Source organism: Desmodus rotundus, chromosome 2 (genome assembly GCF_022682495.2).
Source record: "Desmodus rotundus isolate HL8 chromosome 2, HLdesRot8A.1, whole genome shotgun sequence".
NCBI classification, from domain to species: domain Eukaryota; kingdom Metazoa; phylum Chordata; class Mammalia; order Chiroptera; family Phyllostomidae; genus Desmodus; species Desmodus rotundus.
In genome coordinates this window covers 72218466-72244715 of record NC_071388.1, presented here as the reverse complement: position 1 = coordinate 72244715, position 26250 = coordinate 72218466, and the positions used below count along the sequence as shown (strand labels likewise).

Here is a 26250-nt window from a genome sequence, read left to right as displayed (position 1 = left end):
GAGTAAACTGAAGGAACAAACAAGATAGAGACAGACTCAGAGAGAGAGAGCAGGCTGCCAGCTCTGGGGGTGAGGGTGGAGGGATGGAGCAAAAAAAGAAAAAAAAAGACTCACAGACATGGACACCAGTGTGGTGGTTGTGGGGCTTGGGGGTGGGGGAAGTGGGGGTTGGAGGTAGAAAAGGGTGTAAGGGAGATAGGTGGTAGTGAAAAAATACAAATTTTAAAAAGACTTTTCTCTTCAAAATAATCTTTTTAAAACTGTTTATGTATATTTTCCCAGGATATTCAAAGGATAAAAAAAATGAATTGAAAATGAAGATTTTATTTTATTTTTAATTTAAGAAACCAGTAAAAACAGTAACAAACAGTAACTTTGAAAACATTTCTTAAAATGCAGCTCAAATAAAACAATTTTATGAGTTAATTAAACTATTACTCAGGAAAATTTGTACCATTATAAAATTGAATTAAAAAACTATATTAATCTTAGCTATGATGTTCTCTTTGCAGAAGAAAAAACTTAAAAACACATATCATTAGTATTTATTTATGTGTTATATAAGAAAATATTATTTTAAAGGCAGTATTTAAAATCATAAACAATTTTATACTAAATTCAAAGTTACATTGAGAACATTATGATTGAGTTTATGAAGACTGAAGGAACTTTTAATGTATTTTATGTCATGATATAAAGGTCATAGAGGAAAATAAACAAAATAAAATATTTTTAGTATCTCTTAGCATTCCATTATTATTTTATGAAGTTAGGAAAATATCAAAATGTTTCCTAGTCTTTGTGGATAGCAGTAGTTTTAGTTTAAAATAAAATAAAATTAGTTACAGTGAAATAAATGGGCAATGCTGCCCATTATTATAACAACCACTAAATAAGGTGACCTTGACCGTAGGGAGAGCTCATAATAGCACACAGCCCGGGACGGCAATTATTTTTTCTATAAGCCACCATTATAACAATTGTGTAACCTTACTTTTGAAAGAAGAGCTTGCAAACATGGTTTCTGACTTTTGCTTTGGTCTATGCTATTATGTAATTACAAGTCAAATAAGAGTAATAAGAATATACTTGTTTTTATAAAATAATTTTTTACATCAACCTTCTCTCTTCCTTTAATAATTCTTTAGCAGCTCTCTCTGTCTTAGGAAGAGACAGAGAGAAGAGAGAAACCTGAAACTTGATTCTTAGTTATAACTAATAATAATTGTACTTCCCTATTCCTTAAATAATTTTTACTTTAAATGGTTATTTCATTCGTTGAAACTAATAGAACAATACATTAAAATACTTGATATTTTTATATCAAGTGCTTCTTATGAAGAGTGTGTATATTTTAAATCATCACAGTGCAGCATATTTAATACTCTATTGCAACTGGTTTACCACTACTAAATTTCATTTTTATTTTCTCCTATTCATTGGAGGCCGGTTCTGATGGTTTGCTCCTAAGCAAATTAAGTGGCAGAAGGAATTAGAATACCTGTTACTCAGAAAATAGGTATTTCTGCTGTGTGTATATCAATGTTATAAATTATATCAACACTTACCTATTTTTAAAGAGCAAGTAAGAAAACTCCAGGTTTTCACAGTTTCCCCTGTTTTCAGCCTGTTATGAGAGTTATGCCATATGACCGTATTTCCTAAATTAGTGTTGGAGCATAGGTCCATCAGCATCATTAGAATCCCTGTTATGTGCTTTCAATATCAGTGGGCCTCACAGTGTTTCGCTATCTTCCTTGGAAACAACTCTGGGATGGGGTAGGGGGTCAATGGTCAATGGGGGAATGCTTATTCCAAAGCCATTTAGAGATCTTAGAAACATCATAGATGAATTAATTTATAACTTCCTTTCAAATTTACCCCCATTCTTCCATCATAACATTTGCACTACTTATTCTGTAAAGAGGCTAAATATTTTCTTAATTGGTTAATTCTTTTGCAACAGTATTTAGTGTTATGAGAATTCATTTAAAAGAGCTGCCATTTTCCATGTCATGAGCAAAAATAACTTTCCACTGTAATTTGCCTGATAAACAGTTTTGGCACAAGAGCCTCTTTAAGAGATAATCCTCAAATTACATTTTGAATAGAATATTGAAAAAAGAGAAACTAAAAATAGTTTCTATGTGTGTTTCCATAATAAAATGTAATTCTGTGGGGAAATGGACCAGCTTATAATAAGAAAGAGAATTATTTGATAATTCAAATGATTTCTCAAAGCACCAGCTTGTAGCATTCAAATTAGGCTCATTAAAATGGTACTTAGTACTAGGGAAAAATATCAAAACATGTCATAAATTCTATTGTAGTTTATAAGAAATCTCCTTAGTAAATTTGGAAAATTAATCTTCTGATAGAAAACAAGGAAAATAGGAAAACAATTGGGTTTCTTCACCTTTTTGTCTTATTTTCCTTGCCACTTATAATTAGAATTTCAATAAAACATGTACCATTATTAATTCAAACATAGCCTTTAATTAGATTTGTTCAGATTCTTTTACATCTAAAGTTCCCACTGTGAGTCCTCGTGGTGCCAGGGACCACTTCTGGGTTGCCGAACATAGACTACGGCACACGAATTTCTCCTACTCTTAGAACGTAGACTGCATTCTGTATTTTGAATGTCTTTACTGGGTAATAGTTAGGATTACTCTAAGTAGAGCCTATCGTTCCATCAATTATATGTAGCCTTTTTCATAATAACAGACAGAAAAACTTCCCAGGATTTACTTCTTGACTTATATAAGTTAAAAAAAAAGTTGATTTATATTCAGTTGTCTGTTTATCTTAATGTCCAATTATATTATTCCCATTCAGGATAACCTATAAACTCCTAGTTTAATTTACTTTAGATTATAAAGACTGGGGGGTGGGGGAAGGCATACACAAATAGCTTTAATAATAACATTGTAAAAAGACAAAAAAAGTAACATTCGATTCTACCAAGACCTCATGAGAAACTACAAAACTGTCTGCTCTAATTAGAATAATAAAAATACTTGTCTTGTCTGAGTGGTTACTTCTCCAGGGACTATGTTAACTGCTTTACATATACTAACCCACTCAATTGTCCTTGCTAATCTACAAGGTAGGAACGGGTATTTTCTCCCATTCCATAGACAAGAAAACTGAAGTATAGTGATTTAATGAACTTTTCTACAATAATGATATAACTGACCGGTGGAACAAACCCATGCAGTTAATCATCATTTTATTGTCTGTGAGAGGTTTGTTACTTTACTTAATAAACCCTGTTCTAGTATTGAGGTCAATGGATTTTCTTTTGTTCTGTAAAATAAAGATTATGTTATAGAGTAAGAAGTATGTTCAAATGGAGGCAGGTATCCAATAGAATGAACTGCTTATTTCTTTCTGGTAATTTTTAAGATAATGACCAGATGTAAGTGTGCAAACTGATGTGCAAATTATAAAAGTAGGAATGTGTTCATAGTGTTTTTAAATTTTTTATTCTGCTTTTCCAGTTCTGAGATGTCCCTCTGTTCTTATTGTATATCCTTGCTCCCATTTATTTCTTTAAGAACTGTTGTTTATTGAGTGCTATTTATGTGCTGACTAATCTTCCAACTGTAAAAAATACCCCCGCAAGAACCACCAAACAAACAACCAAACCTATTCCTAAACAAAACAGCAAAATAACATATTGTTCTTATTTTTAAGACACTAGCATGTTTATAAAACAGCTAACCATACTTATAATACAGTCATACAATGCAATAAGGGCATTATAGAGGTAGGTATAAAGTGTACTGCTGGTGAGGAAGATTTAATCATTCCGTGGTGAAACAGTGAAAGCCTTTGCGGGTAGAGGAAGGTGTGAGAAACAGCAGAAGCATAAAAAGGCAGGATGCATATGGAGTAAGTAGTCCGATGTGAGTACTACAAAGGCACATCAGCAGCAAGAGTGGAGGAGAAAGATGAAAGTTATGGTAACCAGAAAGACACACTATAATAAGGACACGAGATTTTCTTTGCCAGGCAATAAAAAGTCATTGAAATGTTTCAGAGGGTAAGTGAAAGGATAGGATCTGCGCTTTGGCAGAGTGAGTTGTACAGGTAGACTGATTCAGCTTGAAGGGACTGGTGCTGCTGCTCTAGGGAGAAAGCATAAGCAAAAAAATTACAGAGAACTCTTAAGTATGTAGCTGAAATTAGAACCTGAGAAAGTCATTGGAATAAAACTGATCTAGGTTTTTTATCCTCCATCAACACTCTAAAATTAGGGATTCTATATCAGAGAAAAAGATAATCGAATTGATTCAGGACTGGATTAGGAATTGGGATGCAGGCTGGGATCAAAGGCCAAGGAAGAATTTGGTGGTGATGCTGGGTCAATGCAGATTCAGAAAGGAGCAGATCAGAGAGGGCAATTCAATGAAGAAATGGGCCAGGGATGGGTAATTTGAGGTCTTGATGAGGTTAAGGAGCAGGTGTAATGTAGGTTCAGGTAATGTATGAGGATGAAAAGAAGAAAAAGAAAGAAAGAAAGAAAAGAAAGAAAAGAAAGAAAAGAAAGAAAAGAAAGAAAGAAAGAAAGAAAGAGAGAGAGAGAGAGAGAAAGGAAGGAAGGAAGGAAGGAAGAGAGGAAGGAAGGAAGAAAAGGAAGGAAGGAAGGAAGGAAGGAAGGAAGGAAGGAAGGAAGGAAGGAAGGAAGGAGGAAAGAAAGAAAGAAAAGAAAGATTGCAGTTATGTTCAGAGCCTGGGATTGCAGTTTCAAATTTAAGAAGTGGTTTGAGGACTGGGGTAGGAAAACAGTAATAATTGCTCTAACTTCTTCAGCTCAGTAAAGACTTGCTTACAGAGAGCAATGTGGGTCTTCACAAACACTTTATAACACTTCTAAAGTCAAGGGCATTGCTCACATTTTCCAGGTATGTGTATAAATTTTCTTTATTTTGTTATCATTGTCTGTTGGATATAGTCTTTAAGTCTCTTGAACTCTGGTTCTTGATATACCCTACTAAGGTTTGTCAACTCAACCGCCTTTTTGGCTTTCGATACCCATTTTCTGCCTGTCGCATCTTGCTTCACCTATTCAACTTAGGTGGTGTGTCTGATTCCCACACGTTTGACCTAGTCTCATTCCACCCTTTGGATTATCATTCCCTTAGACTTCCCACTGTCTGCAATAATTCCCATTTCTCTCATGCTCAAAATACATTCACTTTCTCTCCCGGGTGCCCCAAACTCATCCAATCATGGCACAGTCTCAGAGTCCATAATCTTGGGTTTTGCACGAGATCAAAAAGCAGACGAGGCTCTAGGAAGCTGCAGTATCTCTTGATTCAGAGGTCTGTAAGGTAAAAACGAAGTTATCTGTTGCCCAGTTCCCAACAGAGAGTGATCAGTCAGGGACAGGATACTTGTAATAGATATTTCCATTCAAAAAGATGAGGCCAATAGAGGCACAAAGCAGCCTCTGATCTGAAATTCAGCCAGGCAAATGCCAGAGTGCAGTACGTGGAGGATTAGAAATGCACCTTCATAAGAGGCTCACTTTTGCTCTCTGATTTGCTTGCCTAATCCACTGGATCCTGTGACGCTGGAAGCCTCTCTCTTAACTTTGCTTTCAGAGAGGTCATGTGTTTTCTATGAGAAATAGTCTGGATTTACAGATAAGTAGACTTCTCAGCCTGCTTTTTGCCTATAGAAGATGTTTTTATTTTGAACTGTTTCTTTCCTCTTTGATCATAATTAGTATAATTCTCTTAAAAACTTCATATTTCCCTGTGAATCGGATTGGAAATCACAACATGCCTGAAAATGCCACATGCATCATTTTTCAAGATAGACTTCTGTCTACTTTGCACAGAATATTAGAGCTGTGGGGTGATACCGTTAAGATTCTTACAAGCCCTTTTGTCTAGCTGACAGGCTCTACTAGGCCGCCTCTTAAACCTTTTTGAAGTTTTAATAAAGAATTTTCATATTCTTGATCTGTTCTTTACCCGAAGGCCATGTGTGCTTTGAGAATCGTTGCTATCCTCCCAGATAAGTGATGAGATATAGTTTTGTTTTCCTTCAGCAAATCTTATATATGTCTTACATATGTCTTCTAAATTATGCTTGCAAAGTATAATTCTTCCCTTTCCACACCTTAATATACACAGCTAAGAAAAAAAAAACCAAAAACACCTGTAACTGACACTTTAAACAATATGCTTGGAAATCATCTTTGCCAGATCCACAAATTCATCAAGCTTATTTTATCTTTTATGTTACAGGAGGCACATTCTTACAAATTGTTTTGCTACCACAAAACATAGGTTGCCCTCTTTCTAGTCTCCAAGATAGTTTCATCACTTCCTTTTCAGGCACCATTAAAAGTTGGCTCACTAACAGTCTCCTCACTGGTTTTTTTAGGCTCTTCCTGCCACCTGGTCTTAAAGCCAAGGCCATGGGTACTGACCCTGAGCTGACAAGGATGAACTGTGTTGGATTATTTGTTGTGAGTTCAGCATCACTAATGAGCTCCCGATCCCTGCAATGTACAGCAGCTGTAGGGAGCTGTATTTTGATGAAGAGGGGAACTCACACATGGTTTGGGAGGCAGAAGAGGAGGACAACTGATGACCCTCTGGATGCGGTTGCAGCGAGATGCATGGGCAGATGTTGGCAGGAGCTTCTCTGTCTGCTTCTGCACAATTTCTCAGATACTTTTGAGAAATACAACAGTTTCCAGGGAAGACTTTGAGAACTGTCCACGCTGGGACTTAGGCTCAGATGTTTCAGTGTCTGCTTCTTCAACTTTAGGCAGCAATTGGATTTTGACCTGAAATTAAATTTAGACTTTCCTGACCTTCTTTTCCTAGTTTTCCCAATATTAATGTAAACTCCAATATCTTCATTGAATTTCTTATTCCAGGAATATTTGGGTGACTCTGTTACCCTGACAAGTCCTACACTAATACAAGGAGACACATTGCTAAGTGGTAATTAGAAATTAATAACCAAAGTACCCTTAACCCTTAACCAAATCTTAAAAATGTGAAGCCAAATTTTCATTAAAACCATTAATGAAAGAGCCCTTAACTTAACCAAATCTTAAAAATATTTAGAAAGAAGAGAATAAGTTGAGTGAAATTTTACACACTCACATGTCATTTCTTGAATTATTCTGGTTACTGTTTTCAAGAGACACCTGCATAGTAATCTGTTACAGTTGGGAAAATAATTGATTGCAACAATGAAAATCTTGGGGAAAACTGCAATGCATTTGGTGAACACTGTGAAACCAGTTATAGGAGCACCAGCTATGGCAAAGGAAGCAAATACACATGCACAGTCTCAGTGTGCCATGCTATTTCCTTTGACACTGGCTGAAATCTGAAGAGGGAGGGAGCTGAGTATTGGTGTAGGCAGAGGAGGGATGGGGGACATAGGAGCAAGGGGTTGTGAAGGTAGTAAGAACTGATGTTATGAGATTGAGAGTTCAGTTTATTAAAAGGCTATCGAGCATTGTGAATGAAACCCACAAGTGCTGGAGTTGATCAGAACTTCAGTCGAAATCTGTCTTCACCATTTACTAGTGTTGGCTTGGGAAAGTCATTTCAACTTTCAAAGACTCAGCTTCATTATCTGTAAAGTGAAAATAATAAGAATCAAACCTATAATGTGCTGTTAAAGATGAAATCCCTTCGGTACCTGGTACCTAATAAACTCAGTATTTATAATTGTCATCTGTAGTATGGAACTAGCAACCTCTAACTTTAGAATTATCATAAGCATTAATAATGCTTTTACCGGGGTAAAAAGCATTGCTTTTATTTTTACCTAGCCAAAATTCCATAGTACCATTATCGTCTGATTTTCAAGTTCTCTAATTCTGTGTCAGAAGGTGGTTGTGGTAGGAAGCGACAAAGTACCATGAATGAGGACACACTCTCAATATTCTCTCAATATCTGAATTAAAATGGAAAATGGGTAAGCTGTTAACAAGTTAGAGATGGAGATTTTGAAAGAATATTTTCATGATCTTCTCCTTTGCTAACATAACTTCTCTTTGAGTGCTCAGTAGGACAAGTAGTTCACTCCATAGTGACATTAGATATAATGCTGTTATAATGTTGTATGTAAATAATTATCACCAGGAACTAGATGACATCTTGAAATTCTGTACCCTTACTGGAAAAGTACTAAAAAAGTGAGATTTAGCTCTATACTAGAAGTAAATATATTTCAAAAGTTCTTTCTAAGGGATAGAAATAGATATTACATGAAAAATGGAAACAAACAAAAGCTAGGATAGCAATATGTATACTGCACAAAATAGACTTTAAAACAAAGCTTATAACAAGAGACAAAGAAGAACCCCGCAATTCTACTTCTGGATATTTACCCAAGAAGGCCTAAAACACTAATTCGAAAAGACATATGCATCCATATGTTCATTGCAGTATTACTTATAATAGCTAAGATGTAGAAGCAACCTAAGTGTCCATCAATAGATAAGTGGATATAAAAGTAGTACACATATAAAATGGAATATTACTCAGCCATAAAAATGAATGAAATTTTGCTATCTGCAGCAACATGGATGGACCTAGAGGGTATTATACTAAGTGAAATAAGTCACACAGAGAAAGACAAATACCATATGATTTCACTTATGTGTGGAATTTAAAAAACAAAATAAATGAACAAATAAAACTGAAACAAACTCATAGATACAGAGAACATTTTAATGGTTGCCAAAAGGGAGGGGTGTTGGCAGCATATGTGTAAAAAGGGAAGAGCTGGCCCTGGCTGGTGTGGCTCAGTGGATTGAGCACGGGCCTATGAAACAAAGGGTTGCTGGTTTGATTCCCAGTCAGGGCACATGTCCCCATTAGGGGGCATGTGAGAGGCAACCACACATTGATGTTTTACTCCCTCTCTTCCTCCCTTCCCCTCTCTAAAAATAAACAAATAAAATCTTAAAAAAAGGGAAGAGATAAAGAAGTACAAAGTGGTAGTTACAAAATAGTCATGGGGATGTAAAGTATAGCTCAGGGAGTATTATCAATAATATTGTAACAACTATGTATGGTGTCAGATGGGTACTAGACTTATCAGCGTGATCATTTAGTAAGTTATATAAATGTTTAATTACTATGTTGTACACCAGAAATGAATGTAATATTGTATGTCAATTATAATCAAAAAATAGAAAATTACCAAAAAATTATTTCTAAAGTTAGTATTAACAATATGAGGAATATCTTAATCTACGCATTTAATTTTTCATTTTTTTAAATATTTTATTTATTTTATTTTTACAGAGAGGAAGGGAGGGAGAAAGAGAGGGAAACATCAATGTGTGGTTGGTTCTTGAGCGCCCCCTAATGGGGACCTGGCCCACAACCCATGCATGTGCCCTGACTGGGAAATGAACCAGTGACCCTTTGGTTTGTAGGCTGGCACTCAATCCACTGAGCCACACCAACCAGGGCTAATTTTTTATTCTTAATCTAGAATAAAATATTAGATTAGACAAAGTCTATCACAAAATTTGGGGGACAATAACCAAGTTTACCTAAACATGAATGAAAATATCATGGTGAATCATTTGGAAAAAAATATCGCATGCTTAGGATGTGTTAAAATTCAATGAAAATTGTGACGTTAAAAGAAATCTAATTTTAGCAATACTTCCATTAACAACTTTAATTTCTTGATGCATAATAACTAGTTAACTAAGCTAAGCTGTCAAGGTTTGAGCAAGTTCAAGCACAACAACCTACTTTTCTTTCTCTCTCTTGGTCTTTTTTTTTTTTTTCAAACCAGAACTTGACTGAACCAGAACAGGCATTAGACTGTTACTTATAGTTTATGCAAATGTAACTAATGGAATGAAAGTTATTTCTCTTGAACATGATGTATGCTCTTCTATTTTATTCTATTTTTTTAAATATGTGAAATTGAAAGCATTGCTATTCCTCTTCTTTGATCTTTAATCCACTTTCTCTCTTTTGACCCCCTTGACTTAAGCTTTATAAAGTATATATTTACATCTGACAAGTTAGTAAGTACCAAGTAATTAACTGAGTATCAGAAATAAAACAAATGACTAATATCGGCATTTATTGAGCACCCTTGGGTTGGTAGAGCTCATATACGAAGCAGAAATCTAGTAACATGGTGTGAGGGGTTAAAAGCTCTCAGATCAAATTGAGTAGTTGACTTGCCATCTTCAACTCATTGACATTATAGCATATTCAGCCCTGAACAGAAGGCAAATGTTATGTAGCTGTGATTTGGAGCTCTGCTTACGTGCAATCTGGTCTCCCAGTCAGCTGATTAGTCAAGGCTATTAACTAAAATATGAAGAAAATCTTAACATTTAAATTTGGATAAAGCAGCCTGTACTTGACTGAGACATATTTAGCCTAAATATATACTAGTTTCATGTAAAGATGAGGTATTATGATTTTAAATAAGATGGATACTTTTTATTTTTATTTTATTTGGTTAGCTTTACTTAATCTTGTAGAATATATTCTGTTTGTCTGGTTTACCTAGTGCATTATCCTAAAATGCCAAGATATAAATTAAAGCACAGAAGTTGGTTAAGATTGCAAGGTCTTGAGATTCAGCCCCCCCAAAATTATGAGAAATCTGTCTATATCTGAATGAGCAGAAAGGAGAACTCCTCTTCATGTACTTTGACTTAACATACTGTTTTCAATCTGAGAATATTGAAATTGCTATAGTTTTTCTCTTCTCCAGGATTTTTGGTTTAACGTGTTATAATGTAAAGAAGAAATTTTCAGTCAGTAACTTCAATCACTTTTACCCTTTTTTTTTTACTGTGATTCCTACTATAGTAGTGACTTTTTATTGTCTCTAGATGAAAAATATTTTAATGAAGTTACTTGGAAATTAAGCTAGTAAAGTCATATGTTTTAGAAAATAGTATAAATAAAAATTATAGAATGTGCTGATATTTCAGAAATGTCTTGGATAAATGATAAAGATTTATATATTACCTAGTGGTGCTTAGCACAGAACCCATCTGAACTGTCACCAAAACAGAATGACAAAATATCAGAGAACACAATGGTTCAGCCTCCTGATTTGTTGCCTAAGTTTTGTGCATCAGTCAATACTGATTAAGCAATGCAGTGTGAGCTAGGTTCTGTCTGTACCACATGTACACGAAAGATGCTGCCCAAGCCATCGAGGATTATATAGTTTACCAGTAGATGCGGCAAAGAGACCAACACCTATCAGCGAGCATTTACTCAGTGTCAGCATTGTAGTTGGCACTCTGGGTGTACAATGGATATGTCATAAAACACTTTCTCAAAGAGCTCACTGTTGGGTTATATGAGTCACTGCACTATAAAGAAAGATAGGTGCACTATAGTAGACATTTAAAAAGAACTCTAGGCATTGAAACTTTTTCTTTCTTATAATAGTAAAGATATTAACAGCCATATTTGTTGGATATTTAAAATTAAATACATTAAAATGCAAATGAGTTGGCAAATAAAATATTCAAAACTATAATAGCAGTAGATTAAATAATAAGACAATTACTGAAAAATTGTCCTCTTGTTTTACTGAGAATTGATAATAGAGATGTTGAATATGAAAAAATTCAAAGGAAGAATTTTGAATATAATGTTTGTTCGTCAGAAGTTGAGGGAAGCTTCAGCATGATGAACAATTTTGTTGCCATTAAGAAATCATCTCACATGGACAAAGCCAAAGGGGGGTAGAACCAAGGGGTGGGAAGTGGGGATGGCTGGGGTGGGGGGAGTGGTGGGAGGAAAATGGAGACAACTGTACTTGAACAACAATAAAAAAATGTGAGGAAAAAAAGAAATCATCTCTACTTCTTGAGACTTCATGCTCTGCAAAGGTGTTGATCATTGGTGCCACTGAGGTGGGTACTAGGGCTGGGATGTACTTTCTACATGGCAGCTGGTTCCTCTGGGTGGCTGCTGAGCAGATAGATGGAGGTTGATAGATGGAGGTTCAGGCAGGGGCAGGGGCAATTGCTGCCTGCTGCTCCACAGCTTTTTTTCCCCTTGATCCCTTCCCTCCCCTCGCCCGCCCCCAACCAGAGCTGTCAGCCTGCTCTCTATCTATGACTTTGTCTCTCTTTTTTTTGTTATTTCATTTGTTCATTAGATTTTATGTATGAATGAAATCATACAGTATTTGTCTTTCTCTGACTGGCTTATTTCATTTAGCATAATGTTCTTCAGGTCCATCCATGCTGTCACAAAGGGTAAAATTTTCTTTTTTATGGCCAACTAGTATTCCATTGTGTAAATGTACAATAGTTGTTTTATCCACTCATCTACTGATGGACACTTGGGCTGCTTCCAATCTTGGCTATTGTAAATAATCCTGCAATGAACATAAGGGTGCATGTATTCTTTTGAATTTGTATTTCAGGTTTCTTCAGGGCATTTCATAAATTCCCTGAAGTGGAATCACTAAGTCATAAGGCAGTCCCAATTTTAATTTTTTGAGGCATCTCAAAAACACTGCTTTCCATTGTGGCTGCATCAATCAATCTGCATCTGCACCAACAGTTATTTGTTAGTTTGATTGATGATAGCTGTCTGAGATGTGTGAAGTTATATCTCATTCTCTTATTTTGCATTTCCCTGATGATTAGTGACATTGAACATCTTTTTACATGTCTATTGGTCACCTGTGTGTCCTCTTTGGAGAAGTGTCTGTTTAGGTCCTTTGCCCATTTTTAATTGGATTGTTTGTTTTTTGGTGTTGACTAGTATAAGTTCTTTATACATTTTTGATGTTAATCCCTTATCAGATGCATCATTGGTGAATATGTTCTCCCATTCAGCGGGTTATCTTTTCATTTTATTGATGATTTCCTTTGTTGTGCAAATACTTATTAGTTTGATGAAGTCCCACTTGTTTATTTTTTTGTTTCCTTAGCCCAAGTTGATATAAGAGAAAAAGCATTGCTATAAGAAATGTTTGAGATTTTACTGATTGTTGTGGCTAGGAGTTCCAGTACTATGTTGAATAAGAATAGTGAAAGTGAACGTCCCTGTCTTTTTCCATCTTAAGGGAAACAATTTTAACTTCTGATCCTTGAGTATGAAGTTGGCTGTGGGTTTGTTGAGGTATGTTCCCTCTATTACCACTCTGCTGAGAGGTTTTTCATAAATGGGTGATGGATTTTTCAAATGCTTTTTCTGCATCTGTTTTTAAAAAGATATTTATTTATTTATTTATTTATTTATTTATTTATTTATTTATTTATTTATAGAAAGGAGAAAGGAGGGAGAAAGAGAGGGAGAGAAACATCAATGTGTGGTTGCCTCTCAGGCACTCCCAACTGGGGACCTGGCCAGCAACCTAGGCATGTGTCCTAGACTGGGAATCAAACTGGTGACTCTTTGGTTCATAGGCCCACACTCAGTTCACTGAGCCACACCAGCCAGGGCTTTTCTGCATCTATTGATGTCATGTGATTTTTATTCTTCATTTAGTTTTTATGGTGTATCACATTTATTGATTTGAGGACTGTGCCAACTTTTCAGTTTCCATTCTCCTGTTTTATAATTTGACATTAGCTATTTTTTTTGGACTGAAGTTTACTTTTGTCATATACATAAAAAAGTAAGTGCATAGTGCAAAAAAAGATAGAAAATGTCTACCAAAAAGCTTTTGGCAGGACTAGGTCGTGTAGCTCTGTTGGTTATAGTGTCGTCTCAATATTCCAAGGTTTGGGGCTCTATCCCCACTCAGGGCACATAAAAGAATCAACCAGTGAATGCATACATAAGTGGGGCAACAAAGCAGGGCTTCTCTCTCTCCCCCTTCCTCTAACATCTTTTTAAAGGCCACATGATGTAGCACATTATTTGTTTAGAAATGCTTGTCACTAATTCAAAGTTTCTGTAAATTCATGTCATTAATTGAATTAATCAAGGTTTATGAAGAGCGTGGTGATATAAAAAATAGAAATCCAACCAAGTCAGCGTAAGAAAAGGGGGTCATTAGGAAGAGTGACAATATTAGACGAGGTCAGGAAATATAGCTGGTCCAGTTTGGGGATTGAAAAGAGAAAAGCAAAGGCAAAGGGGGATCATGTTATTTTCTTTCCAGATTTTAGTGGCCTCTTTCATCCTCATTTATCTTTGCTCTTTTCCTTACTAACTTTCCCTGCTTGCAGTTCAGCCCACATGAAGTCCTGGTGCCAGTGTTACATAACCGTTCCAGTCAATTGCCGGCTTCATCCCACAGATAACTGACTCAGTAACTCCCTGTCCTATGGATATTCTGAGGAGAATGTTAAACTGGCTTTAGAGTAAGGTGTCCTTAAATATTACCAGCAGAATGGAGTCAAGCTATGCCAAGGGGCGAGGGGTAGGTGGCAGAAGGAATTTCAGGGAGGGGTGATTACCCCAAACTATGTCAACAAAATCTAAGTATTAAGGAGTATTGAAGAATTAAATTACTGATTATTCCATGTTTTTTCTTTATTTTCATTTTTGACGCTAGTACAGATGTCCCCATTCCCACCCCCCACCCCTCCCCGTTTTGCCCGCCTCTACCGCCCTTCCCTCTGGCGGTCATCACACTGTTGTCTGTGGCTATAGGTTATGCATGTATGTTCTTTGGCTAATCCCTTCACCTTCTTTCATTCAGCCCCCCTATTGATTACTCCATGATGATAATTTTTATTGATATATTTATAGCCAGGGTAAGTAAATGATATCAGAGGCTTAGAAGTGGTTAGTTTGACCTAATGTGTACTTAGCTGAAGATGAGAAGATTCAGAGTAAGGGTAGGGGCTATGTTGCATTTTTATACTTAAATATTTTGGACAATTTTATAGAATTTTAATATTTGCCTTTAGAAGATCCTTGGAAGAGGGTGAATACCTTGGCATTCTTCTAAAGCAGGAAGAAAAACAGATCATGTGAGAATCTTAGGCCATGATATTTTTGGCGATTGGTACAGATGTGGCCCCAATCTCTTTGAAAGGTGGTTTTCTTCCCTAGGACATTTTGTGCTTGTAGGACTACACCAAGGCAGTCCCAGAGGAAATTGCTCTAATAAATAACTTTCTGTAGTGTCAGCCTTTTTGGCTGCCCTCCTTCCTCCCTCCCCATCTTGCTTCTTTGAGAAGAGTTAATCCAAATCTTTAGGTAAAGGAAATAAGTAGAGAACTGTGATAATTGTGTTCTACTCTGCAATTCATTTTAGGGGCAAAGAACCTCCAGGGATTTGTGTGGGTGTTGTGGAAAAAGAAATTGGTTTGAGTTTCTGGATCCTGCTGTAAGGAGGAAAGCGGAAAACCAGAAAACTGGCCTGGACTGGAGAAAGGTCTTGGCACTAAAAGGGAAAGAAGAATTTGATTCCTCAGTATTAACAGATAATACTGATAATACTGATTATTCCTCTAATCGTTAAATGTTTAATGAGTTCGTACCAAGTAGGAAGTCGGGTGCTCTGGGGCTACAGAAACTGAATTACAGACTTTGCTTTCAAAGGATTTACAACTTAGTCATAAAGACAAACGACTTACAGCTTTGGATAAGATAAAGCACTAATTTAGAGAAAGTTAAAATCTGGCCCTGGGATGCAAATACAGATGCTTTGCCGGAATCCTTTCAACTCCATGGACATTGAGGAGTCACAAAATTCTTAGTTCTGAACTGCAATATCATGGGTTTCCTAAACATGACCTAATGTCGCAGGTAACACTTTGAAGCCGACAGGAGTATTAAAAAGCCCAGACTGGGGCTTGCGACGTAGCGGTAGAAAGGCCGTAGTTCAGTGTCACCGTGAAATGAGCACAAAACACACAGCAGGTGGCTCGTTGATCTCTTCTCTTTGGGCATCACTTTGAGGATAAATAAGATTTAGTGAGGGCAAGTCTGAGGTTCTTAAATTCTTCACGTTTAGGCAACTAGACAGCTGAGCAACTCCTTCCCGCCTAATGTTCTGATATACAGTAAAAAGCTTTCTTAGAGTTACTTGTGGCAGGAACTTGTTTCCCATAATTGAATACTTTTTCAGAAAAAGTAAATGGTTATGATTATTGTCCCAAAATGATCTTTGTAGAGAAGTCACCATATATCAGTTTTATACATATGTTCTCCATCTTTGAAGCCAAAGAAAATATTCTCAGGGTAAACTTGGCTTTTTGATAAATAGGCAACTATCCAAAACAAATCAAGAAGATAAAGGTATTTCAATAAATAAAAAAGGTCAATAATTTACATTTGGTACATTTATTTGGTTAGAAAGGTTAAACATGTCACTTATCTTTGAGACTACGAATTTTCTATTTATTTAAAAAATTTAGTAAAATATAATCAGAGTATAAAATCAATGTTTTAATAAGCCTTGATTAAACTAATGAAAATGATGAAATCACACACAATTATTTGATATATTAGGGATTTATGAAAAATTAAAAAAACAAAACATAATGTTTAGTGTTATCAAAGTAAAACTTATTGTACATAAGAATCATTAGATTAAATTATAGGACCAAAGAAAGAATATTTGGGGAAAGGTAGAGGGTATTGATTGTCTGCATTTGCGTAAGAGTTATTTGAAACCAATTTGTTTTGATCATTTTTAAATAATCTTACCAAATAAGGACAAAGTGAATTGTCATTTGTATTCTCTGTTTATATTTTTTCCCCATTAGTTAGATACTATAGAAATTCTGTTAATATAAATCTGAGGACTATAAATACTTTTTAAAATGCCGATCAATGAAAAATTGACATAATTTAGTTTTTAAAAGAATTTCTGATGATTTCCACTCTTCCTAACTTAAGTATAAAGAAGAAATCTATTATGTCTATAATGAATTAATTCCTGACACAGATATACATTTAGTTTCCTTTTTTATTTTTAGAAACAACCTTGATAGTACAATTCTCATATGTTGACTTAAGTATAACAAACTTCATTTTTTCTTTTTGAATATGAATTTCTCTCTTGGCTTATTTTTAATTTTATGCTGAGTAAATAATACATATTTAAATAAGAAATGTTTGTGAGTGAATGATTTTTTTAAAAAATCGCAGTTTAACATAGCCTTTGTAACTATTTCTCACACTATCAATCTTCATTACCTAAACCACTTTTGCAAAATTTACTTAACATTTGCCTATTAGTTTTCCATATTTTTCTCCTTAAAAATTGCTGCTCTCAGTAGTTGCCAAAGCAGCAATTTTGAATTCCTAGACAGAAACTAATTTTTAGCATCTGTTTGGAAGAAATTGAAGTTGCTTTTTTCTTTTTCTTTCTTTTGTGGCATGTCAGTATTTAAGAACTAAAAATTTACCTATTTTCATTACTTGTATTCTATATGTAATTTTGATGCAGTTTAGATATTTAGCACCTTTAGGTTGCCAGACTTAGCAACTAAACAACAGAATGCTGAGTTAAATTTGAATTTCAGGGAAACAATGTATAATTTTTTTAGTATGTCTAGAATGCTTTTGCTGAGAAAAATATTATTTGTTTATGTGAAATTCAAATTTAACTTGGTGTCCTGTATTTTACCTGGAAACTCTAAAACATTTTACCATATTGGAAGATTTTGTGTAAACATTGCATTCCTTTTTAGATCCTACCTCCTCTCTTTATGTAATTTCCTTTATTTCCATCTTTAGGCTACAAAATGAAAAAAACAGTGAATTTAGTTATATAATTTTCCCCCATACTGTGAAGTAGTCTTCCTGTGTAAGATACCAGATACTATGTTTATGTACAATACATTAAAACTATATTTAAAAAAATTCAACAGCACAATAAGTAACCACATTCCTGATGAAACTTTAAGTCTTCAGTTTAACATTTCATCTCAGAATGCACTATAAAATCTCCTCTACATCTTTTGGGCTTACTCCCTTGATTGCAGTTGGCTGGGAATGAGTTCTCTTCCAATGATGAGTAGGGGCAAGCTCAGTTTGTTCATTGGATTCCACCTATGAGTGAAATCATTTGGTGTATGTCTTTCACTGACCGGCTTGTTTCACTTAGTATAATGTTCTCCAGGTCCATTCATACTGTTGAAAAGGGTAAAATTTTCTTTATTTTTTTTAATAGCTGAGTCACATTCCATTGTGTAAAAATGTCACAGTTTTATCTACTCATCCACTGATGGACACTTGAGCTGCTTGCCTATCTTGGTAAATAACACTGCAATGAACATAGGGGTGCTTATGTTAGTGTCTTGGGTTCCTTCAGATACATTCTCAGAAGTGGGATGGCTGGATCAAAAGGCAGATCCATTTTTAGTATTTTGAGGTATCTCCATACTGCTTTCCACAGGCGCTGCACTAGTCTGCATTCCCACCAACAGTGCAAAAAGGTTCCCCTATCTCCATATCCTTCTCAGCACTTGTTGTTTATTGATTTATTGATGATAGCTATTTTGACAAGTGTGAGATGATGTTTCACTGTGGTTTTAATTTGCATTTCTCTGATGTTTAGTGATGTTGAGCATCTTTCAATATGTCTATTGGCCATCTGTATGTCCTCTTTGGAGAAGTGTCTTCTCCAGGTCCTTTGCCCATTTTCCAATTGGGCAAAAACTGCAAATGTTCCCCTTAAGATCAGGAGGAAGACAAGCATGTCTATTTTTACGTCTCTCATTCCACATAGTATTGGAAGTCCTAGCCACAGCAATCAGACAAGAAGAAGAAATAAAAGGCATCCAAATTGGAAAGGAAGAAGTAAAGTTTTATTTGCAGATGACATGATACTCTACATAGAGAACCCCAAAGATTCCAAGAAACTACTAGAACTGATAAATGAATTCAGCAAAGTAGCAGAGTACAAAATTAATATCCAGAAATCAGTTGCATTTCTATATACCAATAACAAACTAACAGAAAGGGAAATGAAGAAAAAAATACCATTCACAATTGCTTCAAAAGAATAAAATATCTAGGAATAAACCTAACCAAGGTTGTAGAAGACCTATACTCAGAAAGTTAAAAGACACTGAAGAAAGGAATTGAAGAATAAGTGGAAGCACATATAGTGTTCATAGATAGGAAGAATTAACATCATTAACATGTCCATACTACCCAAAGCAATCTATAGATTTAGCACCATTCCTATTAAAATACCAATGGCATATTTCACAAAACCAGAACAAATATTTGAAAAATTCATATGGAACCACAAAAGGCTTCACATGGCAACAGCGATCCTGAGAAAGAAGAACAAAGTTGGAGGAATCACAGTACATAATATCAAACTATAATATAAGGCCATAGTAATCAAAACAGTATGGTACTGGTATAAAAACTGACACATAGGTTAATGGAACAGAATAGAAAGCCCAGAAATAAACCCACACCCTTATAGTCAATTAATATTTGACAGAGGAAGAAAGCACAGACAATAAGCTAGTTTATTCAATAAATGGTGTTGGGAAAATCGGACAGAAAAATAAAATTAGATCACATTCTTACACCACATACAAGAATAAATTCAAAATGGATTAAAGACTTAAATGTTAGACTCAAACCATAAAAATCATAGAAGAAAACATAGGCAGCAAAATCTCGGACATTGCTCATAGCAATATTTTATTGGATATATCTCTCCAGGCAAGGAAATCAAAAGAAAACATAAACAAATGAGACTACATCAAATTACAAAGTTTATGTACAGCAAAGGAAAATATCAACAAAATAAAAGACAACTCACAGAATGGGAGAACATATTTGCCGATACATCTGATAAGGGGTTAATATCCAAAATATATAAAGAACTTATAAAACTCAACATTAAAAGAATATAGTAATGTACTTTTTACATCTCATGTTTGTCTCTCTCTGATTTACACACTGTCTGAAAGTCTCAGAATGTGAACTGAAGCAATCTATCACTTTATTGATGTAACTAAAACATTCAGATTAAAGTTCAGGGCTGAAGATGTGGGCACCTATACGTGGAGGTGGCGGTTGAGAATGTGGTGGTAGATAAAATAACCAGGGGCGGAAGTATAAAATTAGAAGTGGTTTTAATACTGGATTCTGTGAGGGAAAGCCCCTAAATGGGAAGCAGATAGGACAGAAGTGGATTGGGAAGGGAGATGACAAAATAAAGAGAATACATTATCACAGAAACCAAGGGAAGAAAGAGCATTTAAGAAAGAAATGATGACCAGCAGTGTCAAATGCAGCAGAAATATACCAGACTATGTGGTAGGTAAAGGAATCCTGGATTTCACAGTTAGCAATTTATTAGCAGTCTTTTAAGGAAGGATTTTAATATTGTTGTAGGACTGGCATAGAAACTGCATTAGCGGATCAAGTAAATTAACAATTTAGCTTAGAAATAGCTAATATTTATAAAATGCTTCTAATGGGCCATGAACTATTGAACTCTGCTTGTGCCCTTGAGCACACAGAATTAAAGAATTAAAGAGAGAAACAGACAACATAGAAGTTTAAAACAAAAAAATCTTTTTCCAGAAAATGATAAAACAAAAAGATTTATACCCTCTGCCAAAAAAAGAGTAAGAACCTAGAGCATCTAAACAACACAATTTTATACTGTTGTCTAATTTATATTTACAGACATCCAACAATTGCAATAATGCAAAAGCCGTTGAGTAAAACTCTAAGTATTTGAGAATTGAACAACATACTTCTAATTATTCACGGGCCAAATAAAGAATTGCAAGAAAAATTAAAATATTTTGAACTGACTGATAATAAAAATGCTATATGTCAAAATCTCTGGAGATAACCAAACAGTTCCTAGAAGAAAATTAAGAGCTTAATGCTTACATTAGGTATAAAAGAAGACATAAATAAATAGCAATACAGTGGTAAGAAGTTGTCAGCAGCCATTCCTTTAGTCTCATCCCATAAACTAGAAAAAATAAGAGTAAATGAAATCCAAGAAAAAGGAAAGAGATAGTAAAGATAAGAGCAGAAATCAGTGACATAAAAAAATAGAAAAATATAAAGAAAACTAACAAAGTCAAAAATGGTCTTTTGAAAAGATCAATAAAAGCGATCTAGGAAAACAAAAGATTAATATCAAATCAACAATAAAAGAAATGGAAGAAGGGTTTTCTAAACAAATCATAAAGATATTAAAAGGGTAACAAGAAAATATTAGTAATAATAATATCAACAAATTTAGACAATTTAGATAAAATAAATTCCTTGAAAGACAGAAATTACCAAAACTCATCAAGGGAAAAAAAGATAACCCAAAGAGCTTTATATCAATGAAAGAAATTGAATTAGTAATTAAATTCAAGGAAAATTCTAATTCCACATGGTTTCACTGATGAAGTTTACTGAATATTTTACAAATAAATAGTATAAATTTAAAAATATATTTTCAATAAATAGAAGTGGCAGAAACATTTCCAACAAATTTGATGAAGTTAATATTATCCTGATACCAAAACCATAAAAGGACATTAAAAACCAACACCAAAACCCCAATATCCCCCATTAACCTGGGTATTAAAATCTTTATTAAAATACTACCAACTGAATTACACAAAATTTAAAAGGAATAACACATTTATGACCACATGAGATTTATCTCACGACTGCAAACTTACATTAATGTTAAAAAGGTCCATCAATGTAAGTCAACGTATTAACAGAGTAAAAGAGAAAAACCACTTTATCAATCGGAGCAGGAAAAATTGTGACAGAATTTAATAACTATTCATGGTAAAAACTCAGAAAAGTAGGAACAGAAGGTAACTTTTCTCCATCTGATAAAAGGTACCTCTAAGAAATCTACAGCTAACATCACATTTCATTGGTCAAGTCCGAATGCTACTTCTAAAACTGAGAACAGGTGAAGAGTCTTGCCCTCACCATTTCTATCCAGCATTGTATGGCACAGACACAGCAATGAAGGCAAGAATAAATTCCTAACGATCTGAAAGGAAGAGGTCAATCTTTCTCTATTTATGGAAGTCACATCTATGTATTTAGAAAATCTATAAGAATCTGAAAATCAACAATTAGAATAAAATAATAAATTGATTTTATTTAATAAATAATAAAATGAATTTTGCCAAGTTTCAGGGTATAAAGTAAATAAAATCAATCATAATTTTATATGCTGGTCAGTACAAATTTAAAAAGTAATTTTCAAGGACTCTAGAAACAAAGTATTTTGGAATTAATTTTAAAAAACACATACAAACCACCTTCATTGAAAATTATAGAACATAGTTGAGAAAAATTTTAAAAAGACCTAAAAAACTGGAGAGGCATGGATTGAAGACTTGGTAAAATGAAAATGTTAATTATCTCCAAATTTATGTGCAGATTCAAAACAGTACAAGTCAAGTAGGATCAGTTTTAGAAACTGGCAAACTGAATCTAAAATTTATGTGGAAATGTAAACCTATTTTTAAAAATAGCAGTAAGGATGTAGAGTTGATGATTTCAAGACTAACTCTAAAGTTATTATAATAAAGACAGTGTAATATTTATGAAAAATAGACAGAAATTATAGGAATATAGATATATAAATTATATACATATGGTCAATTAATTTTTGAAGAATTATCAGGGCAATTTACTGGGGAAAGGAAATTCTTTTCAATAAATTATACTGGAATACCTGGTTATCCATATGAAAAAAAGAATATCAATCCTTTACAATACACAAAACATAACTTGAAATGGATTATAGACATAAAAGCTCAAACATTAAAACTTCTGAAATAAAACATAGGAGAAAATGTTGTCACTTTAGTTTAAGCAAAGCTTTCCTTGACAGAATAAATTAGTATAAACCATACTTGAATAAGATAATTAAATTCAACTTCAACGTTTTAACCTTTGATTTCTGAAAACACTGTCAAAAAATAAAGTGTAGTGATAAAATGAGAGACAATAGTCAACATATAAATGACAAAATATATGTACCCAGAACATAGAACATACAAAGATCTTTTACAACTTAATAATAAGATAATTAACTAGTTTTTAAAAGTTAAACTCAAGAATCAAACAGACACTTCACAAAATGAGATATTTGAATAGCCTGAATCCCATGAAACGTGGTCAACATCATAATCAACAGGGAAGGGTATTGAAAATGATAATGCAATTATCATTCGAATGGTTAATATTAAAAAGTTGGAAAGTTCTGTTGATGAAAATACGGAACAAATGGAATTCTTAAGCACTACTGCTGAAAGTATACAATGATAAAACTACTTTGGAAAACTATTTGCACCTTTGACAAAGTTAAACATATACAGGTCATATGACCCAGCCATGCCATTGCTGTCATAAGAAGTAAAAACAGCCCTGGCTAGTGTGACTCAGTGGATTGAGCACTGGGCCTGTGAACCAAAGTGTCTCTGGGTCCACTCCTAGTGAGGGCACTTGCCTGGGTTACAGGCAAGGTCCCCAGTAGGGGGCACTCAAGAGGCAACCACACATTGATGTTTCTCTCCCTCTTTCTCCCTTCCTTCCCCTCTGCCTAAAAATAAATAAATAAAAATCTTTAAAAAAAAGAAGTAAAAACATGTCCACAAAAATCCTTGTACGTGAGTGTTCAGTGCTCTTGTGGAGTCATGTGAGAGAGTAAAGGTCTGGAAGTGGCGGAAGGAAATTAGGAGAGGGTCAGCCTGTCCTCTTGGCTCCACAAGACAAAAGAAAAATGATAGTGGCTTTTATTTGAACTTTATAACCTGCCATTAAACTGTTTACTTTTCCCAATGTCATTTCTTTCCTTCAAAACACGTATCAGACTTAAAGGAATTTGGCAGTCCTTTACAGTAACCGATCTTTTGGAAGGAGTTGTCCTTCCCCAAGGACTGGGGCAAAAGAGGGACGAATTCACATCCTAAAATAACCTTCTTTTCTTGAGATGCAGAGTCATACATTCAAGCTGCTGCTATTCTTGGCAACTGATTTATCTGTCAGTAGTAGAGGCACTTAAGTAATTAATCATTTTCTAAGCATTTAGAATGGAGTTTTTGTAAGACAGTGTTAGAAAATACCCCATAAAAGATCTTTGGTCTGGTTGACAAGACAATTAACTTCTATTGTTGGGTATGTTTGTGAAGAACAAATTTGCATACACACTTTAGCAAGTTAAGAGTCTGATTTGAGAATTGTCTTTAAAAACTGTTATTTCCCAAACCAGTGCTAAAGTAAACAGTGGTTAAATTTAAAGATACAAATTTTGGTTTTAAAGAGAATAGTTTATGTAACTAATCTAAAAGTAAATACAGTTCCTTTTTTATAGACCTTAGTAAATACGCTCAGAGTAAGGTCTCAATGTTTAACAGCACTGAGAGTGTTACTGTGGCTCATTAAGGACCCCTGAAGCGAGATTCTATAATTGTTTTTGAAAAGGAAACAATATTAAAAATTACAGTCTTCACAGAATAGTCTTGAAATTGTCATATTAAAAAAAGTATTATATAAAAAAGAATACCAGCTGGTAAAAGAACTGAAAGGTGACTTTTGTTAAGTCCTTTTCTCACTTGGGACTTTCAATTTATGTGTAAATGAATTTAATGAAGTAATTTGACATAACAAAGATAAGACTTTTCAGACAAAGTACACCATCTTAGAGCCTTTTTACAGTGACCTCTTTCTTTGAAAATAAGGTAGATGCCTTTTGGTCTTTCAAATCCCCTCAGTTCACAGAAAGTGTTATAATAACTAATAATGGTGCTCTGACATTGGGGGCAGGCCGATCAAAATGAATGAAGCTGTGAAAGTAGTCAACCTAACATTCAGAACCTTTCAAGTTGAAGGTCAATTATATTTACTTTTCTTTATTCCTCTGGATTAGTGATTTTCAATAGATGTGCTGCAAAATATTTTAAAACGTGATATCTGATTATTTAGTTAGCAGCACTGACATCTTTTCCCTTGGACTGTCAAGTTAAAAGATGAAAATAGCTAACACAATAGCCATCCTGTGTGAATGAATCAAAATTTTACCTATTTTTTAGCAGATTGGAAAAATATATAGTTTTTGGTGTGCTGCAGAGTTTTAGTAATTAGTTTCTGTGTGCCGTGAGATGGAAAAGGTTGAAAATCGCTGCTGGAGGGTGTTAGGATAAGCTTTAATGTTTTGTAATATTTTTCTGAATGTAATTTTATCAATGAAGTAAGGATCTAAGAAGGTTAGTGTTAGTAAATAAAATCTTTTTTATTTCATTATTTAACAAAACTATACATATGAGTGGTTTAATAAATTTTAAAGCATAGCAGAAGATTTGAGATTGACAGTCTCAAACTTTAATTTTGTAACATTAAGCCAAATTTAAAGTTAACACATCAACAGTATTCTAGTTGGGTGTATTAAAGAAGAGAGACATAAACATTTATGAAACCATTCTTGTTAATAATAAACATGACAATAAGTATAAAGATCACTAATATTTTCCACACAATTGCTTTCTGACAAGCATTTTAGTTTTCACATACATTATTCCAGTAATCTTCGCCAAAATCTCGGGTAGTAGTTGTTATTGTTATCCCATTTCACAGATGATGTAAATGAGGCTTAGAAATTTTTGATAATTTTTTCAAGGGCCTGTAATTGTTGGCCTTTGGACCTCCAAAATAAGCTTCTAAATACTATACTATAGAGCTTCTCTAATATTTTCTGTACCTTTGACATGTGTGCTTATAGCTAACAAAAGAACTTCTCTTTCGAAGTGTTGTGATTTGATTTGAGACCATATGTGAAAATAATTCTTCTAATGTTCATTGAACAAAAGAAAATTATCAATAATTTTTACTTAGACTTAACAATTAAAACATAGTACTCTGGGAGGATGAATTTATTTTCATTTGATAATTTAAAGAGAGAACTATTTTAGTAGTTATTTCCCCCAAACATGTTTATCTCCCCAGTACTTTAACATTTAATTTAAAGACAATTTAAAAGTAAAAGACTTCCATTTAGCGCAGTCCTTCTGGTAATGAAAATTTAAAATACTCCAAATGAATTACAAAGAAAATATATTGTGAAGGTATTGATATTACTTCAAGATAAAAATAATCACCTTAAACAATATTGTACATTGCTGATTTTAAAATACAGATTCAGCCCTGGCTGGTGTAGTTCAGTGGATTGAGTGTGGGCTGTGAACCAAAGGGTCACTAGTTTGGTTCCCAGTCAGGGCACATGCCTGGGTTGTGGGCCAGGTCCCCAGTGGGGGGCCAGGTGTGAGGCAACCACACATTGATGTTTCTCTCTCTTTCTCCTTCCCTTCCACTTTCTCTA

At 34.3% G+C, this 26250-nt stretch overlaps 1 protein-coding gene across 1 annotated transcript in view; it reads right to left on the bottom strand.

Annotated features, from left to right (window-relative positions):
• The window catches only part of HTR1F (5-hydroxytryptamine receptor 1F), an 84604-nt gene that overhangs the window by 1362 nt on the left and 56992 nt on the right, over window positions 1-26250 (bottom strand). The gene's annotated exons all lie outside the window — the stretch shown is intronic.